This window comes from Theropithecus gelada, chromosome X (assembly GCF_003255815.1).
Source record: "Theropithecus gelada isolate Dixy chromosome X, Tgel_1.0, whole genome shotgun sequence".
Lineage (NCBI taxonomy): Eukaryota > Metazoa > Chordata > Mammalia > Primates > Cercopithecidae > Theropithecus > Theropithecus gelada.
The window spans coordinates 122,470,009-122,494,143 of NC_037689.1; the positions used below are offsets into that span (position 1 = coordinate 122,470,009).

At 36.3% G+C, this 24,135-nt stretch overlaps 1 protein-coding gene and 1 pseudogene across 3 annotated transcripts in view; one reads left to right on the forward strand and one right to left on the reverse strand.

Moving 5' to 3' along the window:
• The window catches only part of TENM1 (teneurin transmembrane protein 1), a 605,674-nt gene that overhangs the window by 550,342 nt on the left and 31,197 nt on the right, over window positions 1–24,135 (reverse strand). The gene's annotated exons all lie outside the window — the stretch shown is intronic.
• On the forward strand, window positions 17,840–17,934 carry LOC112616775 (annotated as a pseudogene).

A 24,135-nucleotide genomic window follows, 5' to 3' on the forward strand; every position in this document is an offset into this window, starting at 1 on the left:
TCATCTGCATATTAATCTGTATGTTATTGTCTGTGCATTTCATCTGGGTATTAACGCAGGTTCCTCCACAGGGTCAGCAAAATTGAGTATATGAAAGCAGTGACAAATAGGAATTTAGCTTCTTCCATCGAACTGAAATCTACTAGGTGAAAACCACGTCAATGATTCTGTGTACGGTATCCTCCATTTGAAGGAAGTTGAGGACCCTGGGAGACTATGCTGAGATATGTCATATTTGTCCCTGTTCTGTGTGTTCACTTTCCTTCCCAAAATATTTTTGGCTAAATACTTGGAAACTCAATATCCTGAGAGAGGGGATAAGGAGGGAGGGAGCAAGAAAGAGGGATGGAGAAAGGGTTGGGGAGAGAGGTTTATTTTGTTTGAGGGGAAGAGCTCTTCTAGTCAACCCAGAGCCTACCTGCAACACTATAATCACCACGGGACTTCAGAGATGGGGAGCTGGGGTGGGGTTAGGGAGAGAAAAATGGAATCACTCCACAGTGTAGCTATAAAATTGTAAGTATAACACTGTTCCACTTCATGACGTATAATCAAAAATAAAAGTCCAGTCTTGAAAGGGTGTACTATATAAAATGCCAAATAATATTTGCTCTGAAAATTCCAAATCTGGGTAGGGTTATTTAAAAACAGTTCACTTGTGAACAGTTTAATTTTAGCATTGGGCTAAAATTATAAAAAGACAACTTTTCATTCATCTAGGAAATCAGTTTTATTTCTTAACCTACATAAAATTCAAATGGGCCTTAGGAGAGGTGTGAAAAGAAAGCTAACTAGAAAGGCCATTTTGAATTATAATTATTCATATATAAAATTAAAATATATATAATCTGCTGGTATATTAAAAATATCACTAGATTCCAAGACTACCTTTCAATAAGAACCTCTTTTCATTAAGAATTAGTAAAAAAAATATAAAATTGGATGCACTGCAATATAAAAGTTGGAAAAACATTGATCATAATTTTTTTCTTACTAATAACCATTTGCCTAAAAGAGATACTGGATTTTTATAAATAGAAGTAGCAATTTATATCTACTGTACATTTATATACATTCCCATAGTGATTCCATAAATAAATATTTTACAAATATAAAGGAAAAAGCAAACTTCCACACCCTCTCCCCAAGCTCTTCATATTAAAAAAGAAATAACCTAGTTCTCTCAGTAAGGTGACAGAAAACTACTTACTGCTCAGACATGCATTAGTGTGTGGAGACTAGGGTACCATTAAAGCAACTGGAGGAAGTAATTTAGTAAAAGCACCCCCTACTAGTTTGAAGAGTTAATGTGTTTCTCTCCTGTTAAGTGGGTGATTTCTTTTTGCTTGCCAGCAACATAATGACCAATATATGGTACACACCGTGAGCAATGGGCCTTCTTGATAAAAATGATTAATAGGTACATAGGTCTATACATATATACACATGTGCACACAATTCTCACATTGTGAATTTAGCCATACCTTAATTTATGCTTTATGAAACACAAGAGACTGGCTCCAGTGGAATATTCTATAAAACCAGAGGCCAACCTCCAGCCAAAAATAAAGACAACAAATTTATGACTGCTTTCTGAAGTAGAGAATAATGGAAAATCTTACTATACTATAAAGTATGGAGAAACAGGCATATGCTTATACCAATTTTTGTATTCACTAACTTGTCACTCACCATAGCCACTGCTTGTCATATGTAATTATGGTATTTTTTGATCTCCACAAAATTAATAATAGTCATAACAGCAACAACAAATAATGGTTACTTGTCCTGTGGCAAACACTGTGCTATACACTTTACATACATTCTGCATTTAATACTGAACAATAGCTTCCTGAGGTGTGTATTATTATTATTATCTTGCATTGATAAGCAAGAAAACTGACTTTGAATAGGTTAAAATACTTGACCATGGTCACCATTGCTAGTAAGAGGTGAAGTCAAAATTCAAATCCAATTTTGTTTGCATTTAACACCTTTTGCTTCTAATATTGCTTTAGTGGCAGAAAGGCTATGCATTCACTTCGTTACAGGTAAAATGATCTCTTACCACATGTATATCTGCTGGTGGTAAGGAGGTATAATGTAATCTAACATGGATCTCTAATTTCAACAAACTTAATGTCTGGTAATGGAAACAAGATATATCCCCATATATATTGTAGAGTATGTAACTGGAACCTAATGATTGGTTCAGGCAATAAACAGTAGGAGAGGGCACAGAGGAGAGGAAGAATAGAATGAGAAAAATGGGTCAGTGACTCTTGGGTAGTTGGTAGATTAAGCTAGGATTTGATGAATGGGTAAGGCTTGAACGAAAGAGGGTAGAGTTTAGACTCCAGTACCATTGTCCAGGTTGTATATCCAACTATTCATTTGTCATATAGATATTTAAAAGATGCCTTACATTTTAAAAAATGTCCACAGCTAACTTGATTATCACTGCCTTCAAATTGATCCTCCTTTGCCATTGCCTTTTTGTGAATGTAAGTATCATCCATTCATTTGCACAGGCCAGAAACCTAGGAGTCACCCATACCATCATTTTTATCTTCTAATTATAGCTTGAGCCAATCCAGTTTTTTCCATCTTCACATTCAATAATCTCTGGCCTGGATGACTGCAACAACCTAACTGGTACCCTTCCATCCAATCTTGTTACCCTCTAATCTATTATTTGCAATGCTACCAGACAGAATGCCAAAAACTAATCACATCACCTCCCTTCAGTATATTCCCATTACATTTAGGATAAATATAAAAATCTTTAACATGCTTTACAAAGTCATATGTTATTTGGTTCCCTGTCTACTTCTCTGGTCACTCACTCTCTTGCTTCTGCAACATGTACTTCTTTCAGTTTCTCAGATACGCCATCCTGCTTTTCACCTCATGACATTTGTGCATGTTGTTCCCTCTTCTCCTTCCTGCCCCTTTCCATCTCTTCATTTGGTTAATTCTTTCTTATCTTTGATTTCATCTCACTTCCTTGACCCTCCAGACCAGATTAGGTCCTTCTTTCTCTGGAGTACTTACCACAATCATCACATCATAATTTTAGGATCAGTTTTATAATTATATAATAACTCTCTACTCCTAACAAAATGTAAATTTTCGGCTGGATGTAGTGGCTCACGCCTGTAATCCTAACACTTTGGGAGGCCGAGGCAGGTGGATCACCTGAGGTCAGGAGTTTGAGACCAACCTGGCCAACCGGGTGAAACTCTGTCTCTACTAAAGTTACAAAAATTAGCCGGGCATGGCAGCCCATGCCCATAATCCCAGCTACCTGGGAGGTTGAGGCAGGAGAATCGCTGGAACCCAGGAGGTAGAGGCTGTATTGAGCCGATTATCACACCACTGCACTCTAGCCTATGTGACAGAGTGAGACTCTGTCTCAAAAATTTAAAAAAAGTAAATTTTGGCCGGGCGCGGTGGCTCACGCCTGTAATCCCAGCACTTTGGGAGGCCGAGGCGGGCGGATCACGAGGTCAGGAGATCGAGACCATCCTGGCTAACATGGTAAAACCCCCGTCTCTACTAAAAATACAAAAAAAAAAAAAATTGGTCGGGTGTGGTGGTGGGCACCTGTAGTCCCAGCTACTCGGGAGGCTGAGGTAGGAGAATGGCGTGAACCTGGGAGGTGGAGCTTGCAGTGAGCCAAGATAGTGCCACTGCACTCCAACCTGGGTGACAGAGCGAGACTCCATCTCAAAAAAAAAAAAAAAAAAAAAAAAGTAAATTCTCTGAGGGCAGGGACCATGTCTGTCTTACTCATCATTGTATAACCGGTATCCAAAAAACTTTGCACACATAGAAGCATAAATAAATATTTGGTGAATATAGCAGTGTATCTCAAAAGCATTCTAAGCAAGGATGATAGTAAAAGCACACCATAAAGAATTAAGACTCCATATCTGGAGGACTGATGATTGCATGAGTGTAGCTTCAGCATGGAGTGCTTTGCTTAGTAAAATATTCAAGTCTAGCTGGTTTAAAAGGTTCATATAGATGGAAAAAAGGGAGAAAATACTGGGAAAAAAGATTTTGAAGGGCCTAAAATAATAAGTATTTCAGGATTTATTCTACAGGCAATAGAAAACAACCAAAGGCTTGAGGTGGTTCAGAAGTGCCTGTCAAAAATCTGCTGCTATCCCAACTGCACATGTATTCTCCATTTTAGCCTGGTGCTTCCAAATATGTGTCCCTACTTTCAGTATCTCTAGACCATTCATGTTTGGAGAGACCCCTACCCAACAGAACTGCCACATGGTGGAATGTTTGGCTTACAGTGATTCCCCCAGTGACCATCTACGTACTGCAATCTCACCTCTTTGAAAAAACCATTCTTCTACCCCCATTTTAGACTTGTGATCTGAAAAGAAGCTCCTACCATTGTATTGCAGTCTTTGCCACAATTGTAATTGTTTAAGGGGTGGACACCTGATCCAGTCTGGGCCAATCATATTTCCCACCTGCTATGGTTTGAATGTTTTCCCCCTCCAAAACTCATACTGAATTTTTTTTTTCTTTTTGAGATGTGGTCTTGTCCTGTCACTCAGGCTGTAGTGCAGTAGCACCATCACAGCTCACTGTAACCTTGACTTCCTGGGTTCAAGTGATTCTCCCGGCTCAGCCTTCCTAGTAGCTAGGACCACAGGTGTACACCACTATGCCCAACTAAATTTTTTAAAAGAATTTTGTAGAGATGGGGGTCTCACTTTGTTTTCCAGGCTGGTCTCAAACTCCTGGGTTAAAGTTATCCTCCTGCCTGGGCCTCCCAAAGTGCTGTGATTACAGGCAGTTCTCATGTTGAAATTTAATTGCCATTGTAACGGTATTAAAAAGTAGGACCTTTAAAACGTGATTGGGTCATGATGAGGGCTTCACCCTCATGACTGGATTAATGCCATTATTGTAGGAATGGGTTAATAGTTTGTTACCGCAGGAGTAGGCTCATTATAAAATGGTGAGTTCACCCCCTTTCTCTCTCTCTCTCTCTCTCTCTCTCTCTCTCTCTCTACCTCTCCACCTCTCCACTCCTCATCTTTGCCCTTCTGCCATGTGATGACACAAAAAGACAGCTCTAGCCACTGGACTCCCCAGCCTCCAGAACTGTGAGTCAATAAATTTCTGCTCGTTATAAATTATCCAGTCTATGGTATTCTTTTGTAGCAGCATAAAACAAACTAAGAATGGACCAAGACACCTCCTACCTGTCCCCACTGATTAGTCCAGATATTGATATGGGAAATAAGCTAGGCCAATCCAGGTTCATTTTCAGGTTTTCTTAATTTTTTAAATGTTTACTGAAAGCAGGCAGAAGAGGATCCCTTTCCTTTTAGTTAGCTAGGCTATAAGATTGACAGCCTGGAGCAGTCAGCAGTAGCCAGCTGTCCATCTTGTACATAATAAAGCTGGCCTGCAGAGAGAGGTAGGCATAAGAGGAAGTCTTGACAGTTTTCCAGTCCATGACTCCAACCTGTGTTCCAGTTTTTGCTAAGACCATGTTCCACCTTGTTGTTTGGTTACTTGAGCCAAAAAAACTTTTTTTTTTTTTTTTTCCTTCTTAAGCTAGTTGGAGTTGTGCTACTATCATTCACTGTCAGAGTTCTGACTAACACAAATATCAGAAGTGGTGGCCTGGAGATGAATTAGGAAAGTATCTGCATGATCAGGTCTCTGCTAATGAATGTTTGTAGCTCATTCCTTAACCCCACACTGACTTCCTGGTTCTCATTTGTTGACTTGGATTTTACACTGTCCTTTACTATATCACCTCCACATCCCCAGGACCAAAGAAAGCCTGGTTCACAATTAGTGCTTGATAATTATCTATTGAACTAAATTGAACTGTGATAAATTCCTCCTATAGATTTTTAATCTTCTCATCTCTTCAACTCCAATATGCCCTGTTTATGTGCTTGCTCTGCCAGCTGGTCATTCCCTTTTTTGCTGCCTCCTGATATAATTTGACTCTGGACACCCCTGTCTAATTCATTCATTTTCTGTGCAACTTTCTGCTCCTTCCTAGTACATTCACTGGCTTATTTGCTTTTCTCACCTTTATCAAGTGAAATAAAGCCACTTGACTATTATTTGCTCATCACTCTTCCATGATAGCCAGGTAATCTATAGGCTTAGAATTCTCTATGCTCTGACATCAGCTTTGTCCCCAGAAATGAAATAGAAAGGGAACATCTAGCTCATAAGATGTGGACTCAATTTCAAGCTCTGTTTTTGATGCTGGTTTCTTAGCCCAGGTTAAACAAACAGAAACCTTCTCTACATTCTTCCTTTTTCTACCCAGAGTCCCTGGCCTGAGCTTCATATCCTAGCTCGGGCTATCCCTGGAGTACAGGAATTAATATTTGCAAGTAGGAATTAGAAGGAGACAACACAAAGAAGATACTGATTTTATTTTTTTTATTTTTATTTTTTTGAGATGATGTTTGGCTCTGTTGCCTAGGCTAGAGTGCAATGGCATGATCTTGGCTCACTGCAACCTCTGCCTCCCAGGTTCAAGTGATTCTCCAGCCTCAGCCTCCAGAGTAGCTGGGACTACAGGTGCATGCCACCGCATCCGGCTAATTTTTGTATTTGTAATAGAGACGGGGTTTCACCATGCTGGCCAGGCTGGTATTGAACTCCTGACCTCAGGTGATCCACCTGCCTTGGCCACCCAAAGTGTTGGGATTACAGGCATGAGCCATCATGCCCAGCCAATGCTGAAAATTTGAGCCAGATAGTAACCAGTTTTCTAACAGAAGCAAAGAAATGTCATGGTGAGGCTCTGAGCCTGAAGAGAAATTACAATTAAAAAAAAATACTATCCGTTGCCCTACCCATTCAATTCCTTAAGATAAAAAATGTGAAAGAGGCCTTATTCAAGTCAATGTTAAATAAGAGAAGGGAACTGACATTCAGAAAGGGCCTACTTTGTACCAGACATTGTGCGAAGACCTATCCATATATTTCCTACTTAAAGATACATTCATTGCAATGGCTCAGAGAGGTAGGCATTATTCACTTTACAGATAAGAGAGCAAGGTCAAGTCAAGTAACCTGCCATGTTAAGTAATATTGGCAATTTTTAAAAAAAATGGAGCTAGGATTTGATTGCAAATCTGTTCCCATTCAGACTGGGTAAGCCAGACCTTCAGGTACCTACACTCCAGCCACGTCTATGCTAAACCTTGTCTGAACATTGTCCTGTGTTCCCATTTTGCTGCTCCAGTGATTCTTTGCATAGAAAGCCATACTTCCCATATCTACCTCTTTGAAGTTGCAACAGTTTTTCAAGGTTCACTTCAAATTATCTCTTTTCTAAGCCTTGCTTTAGCCAAGGTTAACCTGGCCCTCTCCATAGTCTCACAGTGCCCTATTCAAACTTTTATTTGATACTCGTTGAATGCCTTATAGTGGTACTTTGGTTTGTCTATTTCGCTACAACACTGAACAGACAGATAACAATGGCCATGTAGATTCTTGGCAGATTGTGATATCTGTGATATTACCATCAATTGAAAGCTGTGCCATGATAGTCTACAAAAAAGATTACAGGATAAATAAATTACGGTTCAGTCACACAATAGAATATTATATAACCTTGAAAATAAATGAGCTATGTACATTAACATGGATGCATGTCACTAATGTAGCATTGAGCACAAAAAGCAATTCATAGAAAAACAATATGATTTTATTTAAGAAATTTGTAAACATGTGAAACCGAAAGACATATTTTTAGGGATGCATACATACATGGCAAAACTATAAAGAAAAGCAAGGGAAGGATAAACACATTTCAGGATGATGGTCATCTAGTAGGGAAGTGAGGGAAGAGGGTTGGGATCTGAAAGGATCACACAGCAGAGGCAAAAAGGTATTAGCAATGCTCTATTTCTTAAGCTACATGGTGAATACATAAAACTTTAATTATTGAAACTCAAGCCAAAAATTTCAACCAAATGACTTTTTTTCCCTCTAGGTTTCTACTGTAAGAAAATAAAAGTGAATGAAAAGCAAATGCATCATTGCAGGGATTTAATCAATGAAGGTAGCTACCAGGGGTTTTTCTGTACTGAAAAGAACTCGGCATCAGAGAACTGGGTTTGAATCCTGGCTCTATAAATGTAGCAATTGTCATTATTATTAGGGCTCCAGGCAAAAAGAACCGATACTAAAAATAATGAACATAAGTCACTAAAGATCATCAGTCATAGAATGAAGGTTCAAAAATGGTTAACAATGGCCATGTAGGTTCTTGGCAGATTGTGATGTCACACTGGGATAGAAAAGGAGTCATTTTAGAAAGATTTTCAACAATCAAAGATGGGAATTTAAAAATACATGATTAATTCTGAATCAACAAAAAAAATACAGATTAATGAAAATTCCTCATTCCCTAAACATCACGCTGACTGAAAGGTTACTATATTTTCATTATATTTGTTTGAAAAATGCAGAAAACACATAAATACAGAAACACGTAAGCACAAACACGTTTTTGTGTTTTTACAAGACTGAGATCACGTTATATGTAATGTTTTGCAATTTTCCTCTCAATGCCATCGATATCTTTCTTATGTTAGAATATGTAGATCTACTTAATTTTTTTTCATATTTGCAAGGAATTTCTTTGTCTGAGGCTACCATAATTTATTTCACCAGAACCACACATTTAGCTTGTTTCCAACTATTTACTATTATAAGCAATGTTCAATGGCCATTCTTGCATATACACCTTTCTGCACTCTTGCTCTATTCTTTCTGTAAGAGAAATTCCTGAAAGTCTGATTGCTGGGTCATAACGCATGTGTTTTTTGAATTTTCTTAGATTCTCACAAAAAAATTGTTCTAATTCATATTTTCACCCACAGTGTCAGCTTCCTCATACCCTTACAGTAAATATTTTGAATCATTTTCTTTTTCCTTTTGCCACTGGGTGAAAAAAAGTTATTTCATTTTTATTTACATATATTTATATTTACATTCTATTAATTTGAACATTATTTCATATGTTTATTGATATTGTGTAATTGTTTCATTTTTATATGGAATGTGCTATCCATATACATTGCATTTTGTATGTACCAAATATTATCTCCCAACCTATTGCTTCCCCCCACCCCTTACTGTTGTTTATGGGCATTCAATTTTTATGTTATCAAATCTGTCATTTTGTTTTTCCTTTATGAGTTCTGGGTTTCATGCTTCACTTAGGAAGGCCCTTTATACATGACTTTTTTTTTTTTTTTTCTAAAGACCTTACCTCTAGTTTCCCTTAATCTCATGCCCCTCTAATAATGACCAAATAATGCTATCAACTCAGGCTTTGTCCGACTCCATCAAGAGACATCAAGTCCCTTCCACACATCAAGAGCTACTGCTGTTTATTACTCTTTACCATTCTTATTTATACTGCATAAGATGTTTTAGAAATTACCCCCCAAATTCTCATTATTACAATTAAAATAGTACAGTTGTTCATAAAGACAAAATTAATAAATAACTCCCTATCTAACTTCTCCAATCTTGTCACAAGGCAACTGATACTCACTGTAGAGTGACGGTCTTTCCATACCTTTCTCTAGACTCATAAAAATATATACAAACAGACACATAAAAAAATCTTTCCATTTATTTTTATGAAAATTGGGTATTTTATGTATTATACTACACTTGTTTGTTTTATATAACAATATAACATGCATGTTTCTTTAAGATAGAATATGCTTCTAACTCATTCTTTCAATATCTGGAAATACTAAATGTTATATGTTATAAATGTACCATTAATTATTTAACTAGTGCCCTATTGCTGGACATACAAGTTGCTTCCTTTTGTTGTCATTGTCAACCCTACAATGTCACTTTTATAATCCTTCTCACTTCTCTTCCTAACCCCATGAGATCTTCTGGGTCTTGTTACTTCCTCCCTCCTTCTCACTCCCACTCCTGTGTTTTGTGGTACAGTTTAGTATATTTAGCTAGACGCTTGTGCTGTCCAATATGGTAGCCACTAGCCACATGTGACTATTGAACACTTGAAATGTGGCTAGTCTGAACTGAGATCTACTGCAAGTACAAAATACATGTGGGATTTTTAAGACTTGGCACAAAAGAAAAATGCAAAGTATCTCATTAATACTTTTTATATTGATTACATGTTGAAATACTATTTTAGATATTTAAGTCAATCTGCCTTTCCGTTTAGATTTAATTACTTTTCCAGAGAGCCAGGTTCATTGCCCATCATTGTTTCTTCTCTCATCTTGAGGTCTCCATTCTGATTCATTTATTATTTAGTTTGAGTTTTTTCTCAAATATTTTTTCACTGGTGTGTGAAAGTGATATATTTTTTGAATTCTTACATGTCCTCAAACATCTTTCTCTGACCCAAGTGGATGAATGATACCGTGACTGGATAGTAAGTTACTTGGTTTGCAGTCTTTTTCTCTTAGAAATTTCTAGATGCTATTCCACTGTCTTCTAGCTTCCATGATATAGATGAGAAAACCATTTTTTTCTTTGTAGATGATTCAGTTTTTCTGCCAAAAAGCCTGAAAGATTTTCTCTTTATCCTTGAGATTTAGGAAGTGTATCAGTGTATGTTTCAGTGTAGAACAAAGTTTGCCTCTTTTATACATATTTTCGCAGACCAGCTTTTGGCTTTGTTAATTGCACATTGAAATTTTGTAATTATTTTAGCTTATATTTTTATTACTTTTGTACAGATACTTTTATGTGAAATATATATGTATATATTCCTTTTCTGTTCCTGAGTTGAAAGATTTTTTCAATATTTCTTTAAATTCAGTTAATGCTATAAATTTTCCTTTAAGGAAATTTAAATTTAACTGAATTTAAAGAAATAAATAATAAATTTTATTTAAATGTATATTTCATGCAAAGTCTTGAAAATCCCACATATGTTTTATACTTGAAGCTATCATGTTTTTAGCCACGTCCCTAGATTATTTAGGAAGTAATACCATTTTTGTTTATTTTAAAATAATTTTAAAATTCTCTTTTGATTTTCTCTTTGATCCAAAAGTTACTTACATAAAGTATTTTATCGTTCTTCTAAGTTTTTTTCCTGTCTACTTTTTCTGTTCTTTGAATTGTTGATTTCTAGCTTTACAGAATTCTTGTCAGAGAATGTTATCTGTCAGATTTCCGCTTGAGAATTTATTAAGGTTTTCCTTGCGGCAAAGTACATGATAAATTTTGTAGATGGTCCAGGGGCATAAGATACAAATGTGGTTTTGTTTTTGGCATTAGAGTATCTAGTTCTATTTATTTGACAAAATATTAGGTCAAGCTTCATAATTAGATTATTCAAATCCTTGGTATTATTTTTTGCCTACTTACTTTTCAAATTCTAGTAAATCTGTATTTCACAACTGTAACTGCAGTTTTATCAAATGCTTCACATATCATTCCATACAGTTTCATCTAATAAATATTTGTTTATGGAATGAATCCCTCTAGGTTCTATTTTAATGCTTTTGGCCTTAAATTCCACTTAATCTGATACTGACATCCTCACCCTATTCTCTGTTTATTGAAAATTCCCTGGCATATCTTCATCTATTCCTTTATTTTGAAACAGTTTCATCATTTTGTTTAATGTTTGTCACTTATATATGTACTTAGCTAAAATGTATAAATCTGAGTGGTTTTGTCTGGAAATAAAATTTGTCAACCCATTTCCATTATTGTAACAAACACAATGTCCTAATCATAGTATAACATTGTATGTTTATTGTCTTTGTGGTAGGCAGAATAATGCCTAAAGACATCCATATTCTAATACCCACAACATATAAATATGTTAGGTTACATGGCAAAGGGAAATGAAGATTGCAGATGGAATTAAAGTTAATAATCCGTTGACATTAAGATAGGGAGACTATTCTGGATTATCTAAGTATACCCAATGTACTCACAAGGGTCCTTAAAAGTAGACGAGTGAGGCAGAAGAGTCAGAGAATATATGATGGGGAAGATGGATCAAACAGACATGAAATCACTGGCTTTGAAGATGGAGGAAGAGATCGTGAGCCAAAGAATATGAGCAGCCTCTAGAAGCTGGAAAATGCAAGAAAAACAGGTTTTCTCCTAGAGCTTTCAGAAAGGAATATAGCCTTGCTGATACCTTGATTTTAGCCTGGTGAGACTCATTTCATACTCTGACTATCCAGAACTGTAAGATAACACATTTGTGTTGTTTTAAGCCACTAAGTTTATGGTAAGTTGTTATAGTGGAAATAGAAAACTAATGCAATATTATAAAATGTAAATAACAGTTTGTTTCCAAATTACTGTGGACAGTGGATGGATAATGGGGAAAAGTCAATTTAAAAATTAAATGAATTAATATTCTTACATTGTTTGTTCTTCTTTCCATTTCCTTATTTAATTTTCGAATTGACTTTTTGTCCCTTATCAACTCCTTCTTGGCAATCTGCAAATTTACTGGTACTTTTATTTTATAATACATTTCCTTTCTTTCTTATACATCTTTTTTAATTTTTTTACTTTTCTTTATTATTATTTATTATTATACTTGAAGTTCTAGGGTATATGTGCACAACATGCAGGTTTGTTACATATGTATACATGTGCCATGATGGTGTGCTACACCCATTAACTCGTCATTTACATTAGGTATATCTCCTAATGCTATCCCTCCCCCCTCCCCCCACCCCACGACAGGCCCCAGTGTGTGATGATCCCCACCCTGTGTCCAAGTGATCTCATTGTTCAATTCCCACCTATGAGTGAGAACATGCAGTGTTTGGCTTTCTGTCCTTGTGAGAGTTTGCTGAGAATGATGGTTTCCAGCTTCATCCATGTCCCTACAAAGGACATCAACTCATCCTTTTTTATGGCTTCATAATATTCCATGGTGTATATGTGCCACATTTTCTTAATCCAGTCTATCATTGATGGGCATTTGGGTTGGTTTCAAGTCTTTGCTATTGAATTTCTGCACAGCAAAAGAAACTACCATCAGAGTGAACAGGCAACCTACAGAATGGGAGAAAATTTTTGCAATCTACCCATATGACAAAGGACTAATATCCAGAATCTACAAGGAACTTAAACAAATTTACAAGAAAAGATCAAACAACCCCATCAAAAACTGGGCGAAGGATATGAACAGACACTTCTCAAAAGAAGAGATTTATGCAGCCAACAGACACATGAAAAAATGCTCATCATCACTGGCCATCAGAGAAATGCAAATCAAAACCACAATGAGATACCGTCTCACACCAGTTAGAATGGCAATCATTAAAAAGTCAGGAAACAACAGGTGCTGGAGAGGATGTGGAGAAACAGGAACACTTTTACACTGTTGGTGGGACTGTAAACTAGTTCAACCATTGTGGAAGACAGTGTGGCGATTCTTCAAGGATCTAGAACTAGAAATACCATTTGACCCAGCCATCCCATTACTGGGTATATACCCAAAGGATTATAAATCATGCTGCTATGAAGACACATGCACACATATGTTTATTGTGGCATTATAATACATTTCAATCTAAACTAACAAATCTTTCAGTTATAATGCCCCATTCCTCAAGCATTCATACTATCTGAGGTCTAATTGTCTTTTAAATTTATAAACAACAGATAACATGAGGATTAGACCTAGAAAGAGGGTGGCAGGAACTATGTCAAATTTAACCTTATTTCACTTTCACCTTCTCTTTTCCAATATTTCTTTCCTTTATCTCTAACACTCTGCCCCCAACCAAGTATGTACAGTTCAAGGCTCTCTACCACAGAGCTTTGTGCTAGGCATGACCTTCCTGGCAAATATCTTATATTTAGACCAAACTTCCTATCTCCTTTCTTAAGAGTTACCTGCTCTGTGTTACTTGTTCTCCCAGGGACCATGACATTTTGTTATGCAAACCAATGAACGATTTCATACTGTAAATGAAGCCAACACTATTAATATGTGGGACAATGGCTTAACCTTTTTGAAGTGGTTTTGTTTTCCAGATGGGGATGATAATTTAACCAAAGAAATGACTCTTTGAGGCTGGAAATTTCAGGCATTGTGGCAGGCTATACAGGAAAGCATTTGTGGCTGGACGAGGAAGGAGTCTTCTTCATGCCATACTTCACTGTGCACTATCTAAGTGGGCTCCTACTCCAACTGCATGAAATCAAACAAGTACTAACAGTGTATGAACCACCATACCAGCTAGATATCCTGGCTATAGAGGCTATTGTGCCTCAGGGCCGCTCTAGGGCAACCACATGAACAGATAATTGGGCCTGTGAGCTGACAAATCAACTTGTACCCACACCATTAAGCAACTGTAATTCACTCTGAGTCTAGCAGAGATCCCATTGTTTACTGCTATAAAATAAACTCTATAAAACTTATAAATATGGAGACAGAATTTAACATAATGCCGCATAGGGTACCTTATATCACAGAATACTAATAAAAACTTTTATATTATAGAAATACATTTTAATAATGTTGTGCTTAAGAATAATTATACTTTGAATGATTTTCATGAGAGGTATCTTTCCGTACATTCACTTCAATATTATGACTGGGTTTTCTCTTCTAACCTATATTAGGTTAATAAATTACTTGGATTTTAAAGGCTATGGTGAGTTATGGACTTAACTAAAACATGGACTTCTAAACTGGCTTGCATGATTCCACATTGGCAGAATTTAACTGCCTTTATGAATTACTTGTTAATTATGCTATTTACAGTTTATATGCATACTTGAGACTTTTTAACATGTTTAGCATGTTTCACTTTTTCTCTGCATGAAGAATAAAAATCTATAGGTTTATGTGTGCTGTGTTGAATCATATTTTAAAATAGAAAAAGTAAAGAAATTAGTGTGCAGTTTTGGCTATTGTTTGCATGGTTGTTAAACCATAAAAAAATAAAGTGGAGAACAAATGAAAGAAGAAAATTTATGTAAGTATAACTAAGATTGTCAAAGGAATAGTTACAAAGCTTATAACTGAGTCCGAATGTTCAGCATTGAATCAAAACTTTGGAACTGGAAGAGGGTTTTGCATGTATCTGTTCTAGTGGGTCACATATTCAAATATTTACATGGGCCAGGTAAATAACATAAATGAGTGAAGTGGCTCAGATATGCCAACATGGATTAGTAGTGGCTGTGGAAACCCAGAGAGCGCATGCTGTCTCAGAGGGATCAGCTTCAGCTGGTTTCTGCCCTTTGGGAGAACAGGCCCAAGTTTGCTGGACTTTTCAATACTTTGAGACAAGATGGAAACCAATACTTTTGTATGCAGCTTTTTACTTTTAAATGCTAATAACTAATTCAATTTTTAAAGTGTTAGTATCTATGAAACATATAGGGTACATGGGATGTCAGATTAAATCTCTGATGAAGCCCAACAGAAATGAATTTTACAGAAAAGAATATGGAAACATATATTAAGTCACTTACGTGCTGGCCACATGTAGGAGAAAGAACATGGGATTTCAACTCAGGCAGATGCAAGTTGCAATTCTAACTCTGTCACATAATCACCAGGTAATGTTAGGCAAGTTTTAAAAACTCTCTGAGCCTTGATTTCCCTCTCTTAAAATGAAGATAACAATACCTGTTGCATAGTATGCTTGTGAAGATTTATAAATAAAAGTAATGTGTGGGAAATGCCTACAGTAGATCTTGGCACCTATGAAACATCCACTCTTTTTACTCTTTTCCACCAGTCTATGTGCCTACCCTGTTTTATTATTATGTTTTTCAATAGCAATTCTACAAACTTGGAATTATATTATGCTCCACTTCCTACTAGAATGTAAGTTTACATGATGGTAAGCAATGTGTCTATTTCTTTTTCACTGCTGTATTCCCAACACTAAAAATACTGCCTGACACGTAAGAGGTGTTCAATTAATGCATGTTGGATAGATAGATTAATGATTTTAATAAATTTTAGTACATTGACTCCTTCCCTTTAATGAATAAACACATGCAAGTACATATATGTATATGTTATCCAAGCTCATAAACCAAGTTAATGCTGTACTGGAACTTGAATTCACATCAAGTTATTTCTCTATGATTACTTTAATTGCATTATTAAAGTCTGTCAAAATTATGCAATGTTCTACATGGACATACTCATCTCTTGGGTTTATAGAAAATACAATCTTTGAGGTATTTGAATAGCTTTGCAAAGGAAGTCTTCCTCACATTTCTACTGACTTTGGTGGTTAAAGGCACTTGTACTGCTCTATGGATTATTCTAGGTTTTTCATTCTGACAAAAAGACTATTAACTGCCTTTGTAAATCATAATGACAACAGTTTTACATATATCTGGCACATTATACTTAAAAATACTGTAAAATGAACTCAGAACTGCTTAGTTGAATCTCACATCAATCTTTTGGGGTAGATGGGACTGGAACTATTTTCCTTATTTTAAAGAGGTATCAGAGACACCCAGTGATAAATGCCTTACCTAAAGTCACAGTATGGATAACTAAAAGATCTGGCAATAAACCATAGTTCTAAGGTGATATTTTATATTCACGGGACCTATTGAAGACTTCCCACTATAGCCAAGACTGCTGTATCTTACAATCTGGATTTTTTCTTCCCCTCCTCCCGTACATAGAAACTAGCCTGTCCTGGGCTCTATCTCTAATCCTGCTACCTCTTATACTTCTATTTGGTATTAATACAAGAAACTTTACTGGCCAGAGCCCACCGAGTGATAGAAAAATAAACAAACCAAAGACCTGCCCTCAAGAGGTTTCTATCATCAGTGTAACACAAATATTTAGTCTGGCTAAAATATATGTCCCTTGTAAGAAGTGTTATGCCTTAAGGGACTATATGAGAGGGGAAGAGAGAAAGATGCTGGTGTTAATCTAATATAGTGCTTCTCAACTCAGCATACCTATTAGAATCCTCCAAGGAGCTCTGGAAAATACCAAAGTTTGGATCAATCTAGGGTGGAGTCTGGGCAGTGGACTTTTTGAAAGTTCCCATAGGGATCCTAAGGTATAGCTAGTGTTGAACCACCACTAGTCTAAATGGAATAAATTGCACTGTAGGGAAATAACTGAGGAAAGCAAAAGACAAATACCTACAGACAAACTTGACTTCCTTTTTCCTTGTAATGCCAGTCATTTAATTAAACAGATCTTAATGCCAATTATATTTACAAGATTTTCATTGAGGCAGTAGCTTTCCTGAGACTTAATCTCCAATGATTTTAAGAAAAATATTTTCCTCCCTCAAATCTGACAAACCAGTGTCCATTTGATGATGATGTAAATATGATCAATTTTATACTAATGTACAAGGTTTGGCAGGTGAAAACCTAAGTGTACACACAAGCGAATGAATCAAAACTGAAATAACTGTCTTAATTTTTATGTATAACTCAAGTGAAACTTGGTTTATGTCCTGATTTCTCTGCATTGCCCATTTTCTTACTTTAGTTTGTTTTTATTGGGGATGGCACTTGTTCACCCTTTATTTTCAGCTACAACCTACGTTTGGGTTCATCCATCTAAGTTATTTTGGTTTGCTTATTTTTACCTCTTACACATGTTTCTTTTCTTTTTCTTAAAAAACCTCCATATTTTTCATATATTCCATCTTTCCTACAATAGTCATTTCCAATATACTACATCAAACTTAGATGGAAAAATTTGTGAGCTCGGTCTAATAAAAAGGAATGGCAATTCCTTAAAGAACATCTGTATAGATTGAAGCTAATTAGAGACACAGAGATTTTATCCAAAGATGTAAGTGCAAATAGTCCCTTCAGCCTTGGAATCTGACTCCATAGGTCTTCATATTCTTGTGTGAGATGTGCCTCTTTCAAACCTTGTTACAACTCTGGCACATTACCCATCTGATGTGAACTTAGATCTTTTTAACACTTTTATGTTAAACATAAAAAAACAACGGGAATCTAGGATTTTGTTGGGAATGGCCTGAATGACTTCTTTGAAGGGTGAAATTGAGGTTAAATATGTGCTTATCCAATAGCTATAGTAATATTTGTATACCTTTCTCTACGCTCTCCAATCTGTTCAGTAAATCAGTACCATATTAATCTTGTTAAAATGCCCTTTAAATGACCATGCTATGCTCCCACCTTTCATCATCACACATCTCCCATTTCTTAATGTATTGAATTTAAAACATTTGACTTGGTTTTCAAAATACTTTGATACTCTGGCCCAACCTAACTTATTTTCTATTGATTTCAAACATCTTCCATGTCAATCAAGCTGCTCTCCCTGTTGTACTATAAAAATACCAGGGTGTTTTTGTTTTGTTTGTTTTTTGCCTTCCTCTGAACTGTTCTCAATGTGCATAGATTTCCTTCCTTTTCTCACTCTGACTCTTTAAATTCGACCTGTCTTATGAGTTATAGGATGAGTTCCAATTCTTTTCTGAAGACTCTTCCAATCTAGTGCTCTAACTGATCTCTCCTTTTTCTAACATCCTAAAATACTCACCCTCCCCCAAATGTGGCATTTGATTAAATATAGCCTTGTCACTATTTTAGTTACTTTAAGTATGTCAGCCCTGTAAAGAGTCTGAGGGGATTGTTTATGCCTGTTCTAATATATCTTCCTTGCTTCTAACTTGGTTCTAGGCATATGGTTAAGGCATAATAAATATTTGCTGACTGCTAACTGATGCTGGTGTTGCCTAGTAGCCTGGGCCTATACACACTGTCAGTCCTGTCAACAGAGGCTGCGAAAATTCTACCAGAGATTATGTCTGCACAAAAATAAGCCTTTAGCATAAATTGCGATGACTGCCACTAGAGAATTCACCTGCAGGAAAGGGACCTCAGGCATATTACTTGGTGCTCTCGGAGACTCTTATGCCAGGTTTTCCACTGTCAAAATACAGCTAAACCATGTGCTAATGTCATGATGTGAGTCTCTCCAATAATTAACTGTAAATCTCTACCTGCTTAGTTTTCTGACATGGCTTCAGCATACTAATTTCCAATAGGCTATGCCTCAGAATTACCATGGATTACAAATTTGTGGAAAAATTGGACATACTCTGAGAGTCAAAAATTAGCATTTTAAAGAAGCACTTTATTTTCTGTAAAAACTCTATTTTCAAAGCTAAATGTTCTATTTTATTCTGAATGAGCAAAATAAGTCTAAGGTTTCAGAGAAGAATACATTCAGAAGGTAAAGGATTTAATTCCAAGATCTGGAACTGTGAATCCTTTTCTTTGAACACAGCCTCTCTTTTCTTTTACTCCTTTCCCCACTTTAATTGCTATCACCTCATACCGTAACCTCTATTTCCCAGACTCTGCCCTACTCTCCAAGTCTTTATCTTGCTTCTTCCTCCCTGCTGCCACCCCGTACCCCGCACAGACATGCACAGACACACAGAGACAAGCATACAGCCCACCCACCTCCCTAGCCAAACTTCGATCCATGGTCATACACTTGACACTTTAAGAATATATTTTTTTTTACAGTCTATATTTTCTTGCTCCCTAGTTCTTCCATTCTTTTTACATTGACACAAAGTAAAAATTCAATTGAATAAATAGTAGCAGTTACTATTATTGTCATATAACACTATCAGAATATCAACTTTTCTGCACAGTGCATTGCCTTACTGAAGTCCCTGAGGACACTCATGATGAAAGCCCTTAAGCTCACACCATTCACTCCTCTGAGACTCTCACTATATCTTTCCAACTGTGATTACACATTCATTTTATGCCCCCTTTGTATACCAAATTGATACTCCTGTTGCACCTATACATCTGACATCTTTAAAATGTACCCAAATCTTTTATATATGTGCACCTTTTCTCCCTCACTTCGTCCTAAAGGACTGGTAACTTGATTCCTTAAGTGTTAAAATGGTATGCTTGCTTCTTTTGTACCTTACCATGGGACCACTGTAAGGGTCCTGCACACTGTGGGGGCTTGATAAATGTTATATTGAGAGTCAAATACATGCCTGAAAGAATCCTTTTAAAGCTAACCCTCAAATACCTATAAAATGCCCAAGGGAATCCCACAGAGGAATAGGTGAGACAGAGCACAGCAGAGCTTATTAAAAATGATCTGGGCTTGCAATACAATTTCTTTTAGACTGGATTTTTCCTTAGGCTTAGGACACATGCTAATTCTCTCAGCTGCTTTAATCATGTAGATATTAAACAATGAGGGGGCATCAAACAGTCTTTTAGAGTTATGAGAAGTGCATGCTATGAATAGAAACGAGGGAAGATGAAAGCCAAGCATGTGGTGACTGGCAGTCCCAGCAGCAGGTGTCTTGACTGAGGACAGACCCCAAGATCTACTGGAAAATGCAAAATGGAGAAACCCAACGCTGTCAGAGAAGACGGCTTCAAAACTCAATCCAAATCAAAGAAGGCTGCAGACTTTTATGGAGGCTTTTAAAAGGAAAGTGTTAAGTTTGTCTGAATTGTAAATAGAATCCATCTGAAGACATATTTTCCCTTAAAAAATCATCCCAAAACACAAAAGCAAAAAAAAAAAAAAAAATCGACAATCAAAACAATAACATTTCAAAAGATTCTAAAAGGAGGGAGTGTTGACAGCCAAACCTTTTTTTAAAGTAATGGTAGCCAGGAAAGAAGATGATGGGTTGTAAGAATTCACCACCTGGAAAAGGGAGTTACCTGGGGAGTGACAGCTGCCATAGGAAAAGTAGAACAAACACACCTGCTGTCAGGCACACCTGTTCTTTTCAGGGAGAGGAACCATGAGGCTGAAACAGCAGAAAACGCCCAAGAACAGGGTAGGATGACTCTTGCAGCCCTTAAATATTTTCCCTTACTCCTCTGGAGTTATTTCCTTGGCAGGAATGGCTGCAGAGTAACCACATAAGATTTCACCTAAGTCTTTCAATTTTCATAGTCTCTCAAATTGATTTTCTGGCTGATAGAAATTCCTTAAAGGCCTCAAGAGGGGAGGGAGACAAACATTTTCTGTGGCCTATCCTGGAGAAAGAAGATATATTATTATCTGCTATATTAAAAATGTGACTTAAAGGTGTTGAATCTCAGGTGGCATGAAGCCTAGTGGGACTGGTAAGGTACACAGAGATTGTAAGGGGAGGGAGGATGCCAGGCACACACACCCACATGCATGCACACATGCACACGCACACACACTTGCCAAAAGGCCTTACTTCCCCATAGTAATTTTTTGGCCTTTAACTGTGGAGGGTCACTTAAGAACATGCTATCACTTCTGGTTCCACAAAGCGGCTACCTGGTCACTGATGCTTGCAAAAGTCGAATTCTGAGTTTCCACAGTAGCCCAGAGAATATTTCAGCCCAATGAGAATAAATCAGACCAAAAGGGCAAGATATCTCTGTAACAGATTAGCTATACTAGCTTTGTAAACGTTCACAATGCCCTACAGGAAAGCCTGCTGCCAGCAGATAAGCCAAACTGGAGTTCAATATCAGTGGCAATATTTCGTCCTGCCTTGTAAAAAAAAATGATATAGTAAGGGATGGAACTAATTGAGGCAGTGGCAATAGTGAGATAGAAGGAATTTTAAATGTAACTCATGCATAGTCCATAAAGGGACTAAAAAGTACAATATTTCTGAGTACCTACTAGTTACTCTATGTTAGGTATTGCAATGAATTCAAAAGACCTCTATACTAATACAATTAATAGTATTTGCAATCCTTAAGGAACTTAACATTTCATTGGGGAGACAACCTTTACAACCAACGCTTAAGCCAGTAAATAGTCAACTGCAAAGCTGTGAATGTCAGACAATAAAAACTAGAGGAGTTCACAGAAGCAGTGAGCAATATATGTGGAAGTCAGAAGTTGTGAAGAAAGACTTTATCAAAGAGGCGAGACTTGAGTTAGACCCTGAGGATGAATAGGATTTGGAAATGCTAGAAAGAATCCAAGAAGAATGTTTGAAACTAAGATGCAAAGGAAATATGAGATTCCAAACATGACCTTCAGCGTGAGTCACAGTCACTATATTTACCCTTGTGTGTAAGAAGCAGTGTATTCTTATTAATGTGGAAATGTAAGTCCCTAGGGATTCAAGTGAAATAAATTACCACGAATTTACATTGAGTTTTTCTAACCTTGCATATAATTCAAATGGAAAAATAAATTTTTAAATTTTTACCTTAATTAAATTTCAGGCATCTCTGCATACTTAGGTTTAAGATCACAATCAGTACCAGAATAAAAAATCCCAAGAGGTGCCTCTGAAAGGGTTCCACAGTAAAGTCACTACACTTGGTGAGTTCATATTCAAATTAATCATAAATTCTATTTTAAAATAATCCCAGGAGTAATCTTAAAACCAAATCCTCCAACTCTGTAACTCCCAACTTTTGATTATTCATGTGGTTGTAGTAGAGAAAATTAACCTCTGCTTTTCATGCAGCCCTACTTCCAGATTTTTATGCTGGGGTAGCAGTATTAACCAGTTTGTATTTCACCTTTTTCAGCTATCCACACTGCCAAGAAGGTGTTAATGAGCAGTGAAAGGGCCAAAAGGCCAGCAGCCAAAGGAAGAAAGGCACACAAAATACAATTGGGAAAGCCCTCTTTCAACAACCCAACTTTGTGAGCATTTGATTCACCAGTCAAATAGAATATGTCCATGAGTTCAAAGAGGATAAATAAATCCAAAGATTTATCAAGAGTGATTAGAACAGTCTTGAGTCATTTCTCAACTTACAGATAATTTTTAATGCAGTATTTCAAAGTGAACTTTAAAAGGAGGGACTAGAAATTATCCATTGTTAATTTTAAAAAGACGTTTCAAGTCCTCATTAATGTTCTACAAATCTAGAATTTGTTAAAATTTCGACAGGCTTTGTTAGAAATTTACTATTAGTGAAAAATGTGCATAAAACAAATTAATTTCAAAATTAAAATTTGGAGAGGAAAAGCTTAAGCTTCTTAAGATAAGCTTTTAAAAAGCACTTTAAAGGCATACATTTACATTCCAATAACTGGTAATCATTCTTATCTGTTCATTAAAGCAGGAGTCAAAAGATCTCTATTTGGCCACACTTTATTTACTCAGTTTAAATTCCACTGAATTTTAGGACCATTTTTGCATATTCTACTCTATAATTTTTATAGAGCTATATAATATTACTTGTACTATTTTGCACAATTTATTTTCCACCTAGACATTTTCACATTTTATCTCATGTTTTTATTACAAAGAAGAATACTTGCATAAGGTAAACATTTTCAAAAATACAACAAAATATGTATAGGATAAAAAGTGATTATCTTTCTATCCCTGTCCAAGTACTATTCCCCAAAGTTAACAATGAGGAGTATTTTTGTATCTCTTATGCATATACACACATTATATCTTTTTATGTGTGTGCATACATCTTTGTATATGTGTATTAAGTGAAATGTGTGCATATTTGTGTATACGTGTATATGGATAACGTATTTTCAACGAAATTTGGGAGCTTTTGATGCAGACTGTTCTACACTTGGTTTATTTTGTTTAACAATATAATATATTGGAGATATATCTGTCTACATCTTTTTTAATGGCTGCATAGATGGAAGAATATATTTTTTAACCAGCCCCCACTGATGGAGTTTTAAAGCATTTCCAGTTTGTTTTTGTCGGATATTACTACAATTGTCCTCCAAACAGATTGCATTACATGACAGTGCCTGACTCCATGTATTTTAGAATAACGAAAATGCAATTCTTACTAACGTATTCAAACTTTCAGATGAGTTTATTCTCAACTGGTCTAAATTAGCTAGGTCCTACTATACAATACTTTGCTTTTGGAGACACTGCTGCTATTGTCATGGCATACTCTGCCCTCTGCTAAATATTTCAGCTCATTTATATTGTGTATTTGGCATTTCAGGGACAGAAGGGAAAGGAAAATGGTTTATGTTCTCTCCTTTTGTATTCTTCTTCAGTACTGCCTATATGGCTTGTGAGGAACTGCTTTTCTCTAGTGTATTAGAAACAATGGTGGCAGAATAGGTAAGAAATCAGTGGTGCAGCAGATCAGAGTGTCAGTCTGGCAGAAGATAGGAGCAGTAGAAACAAAAGG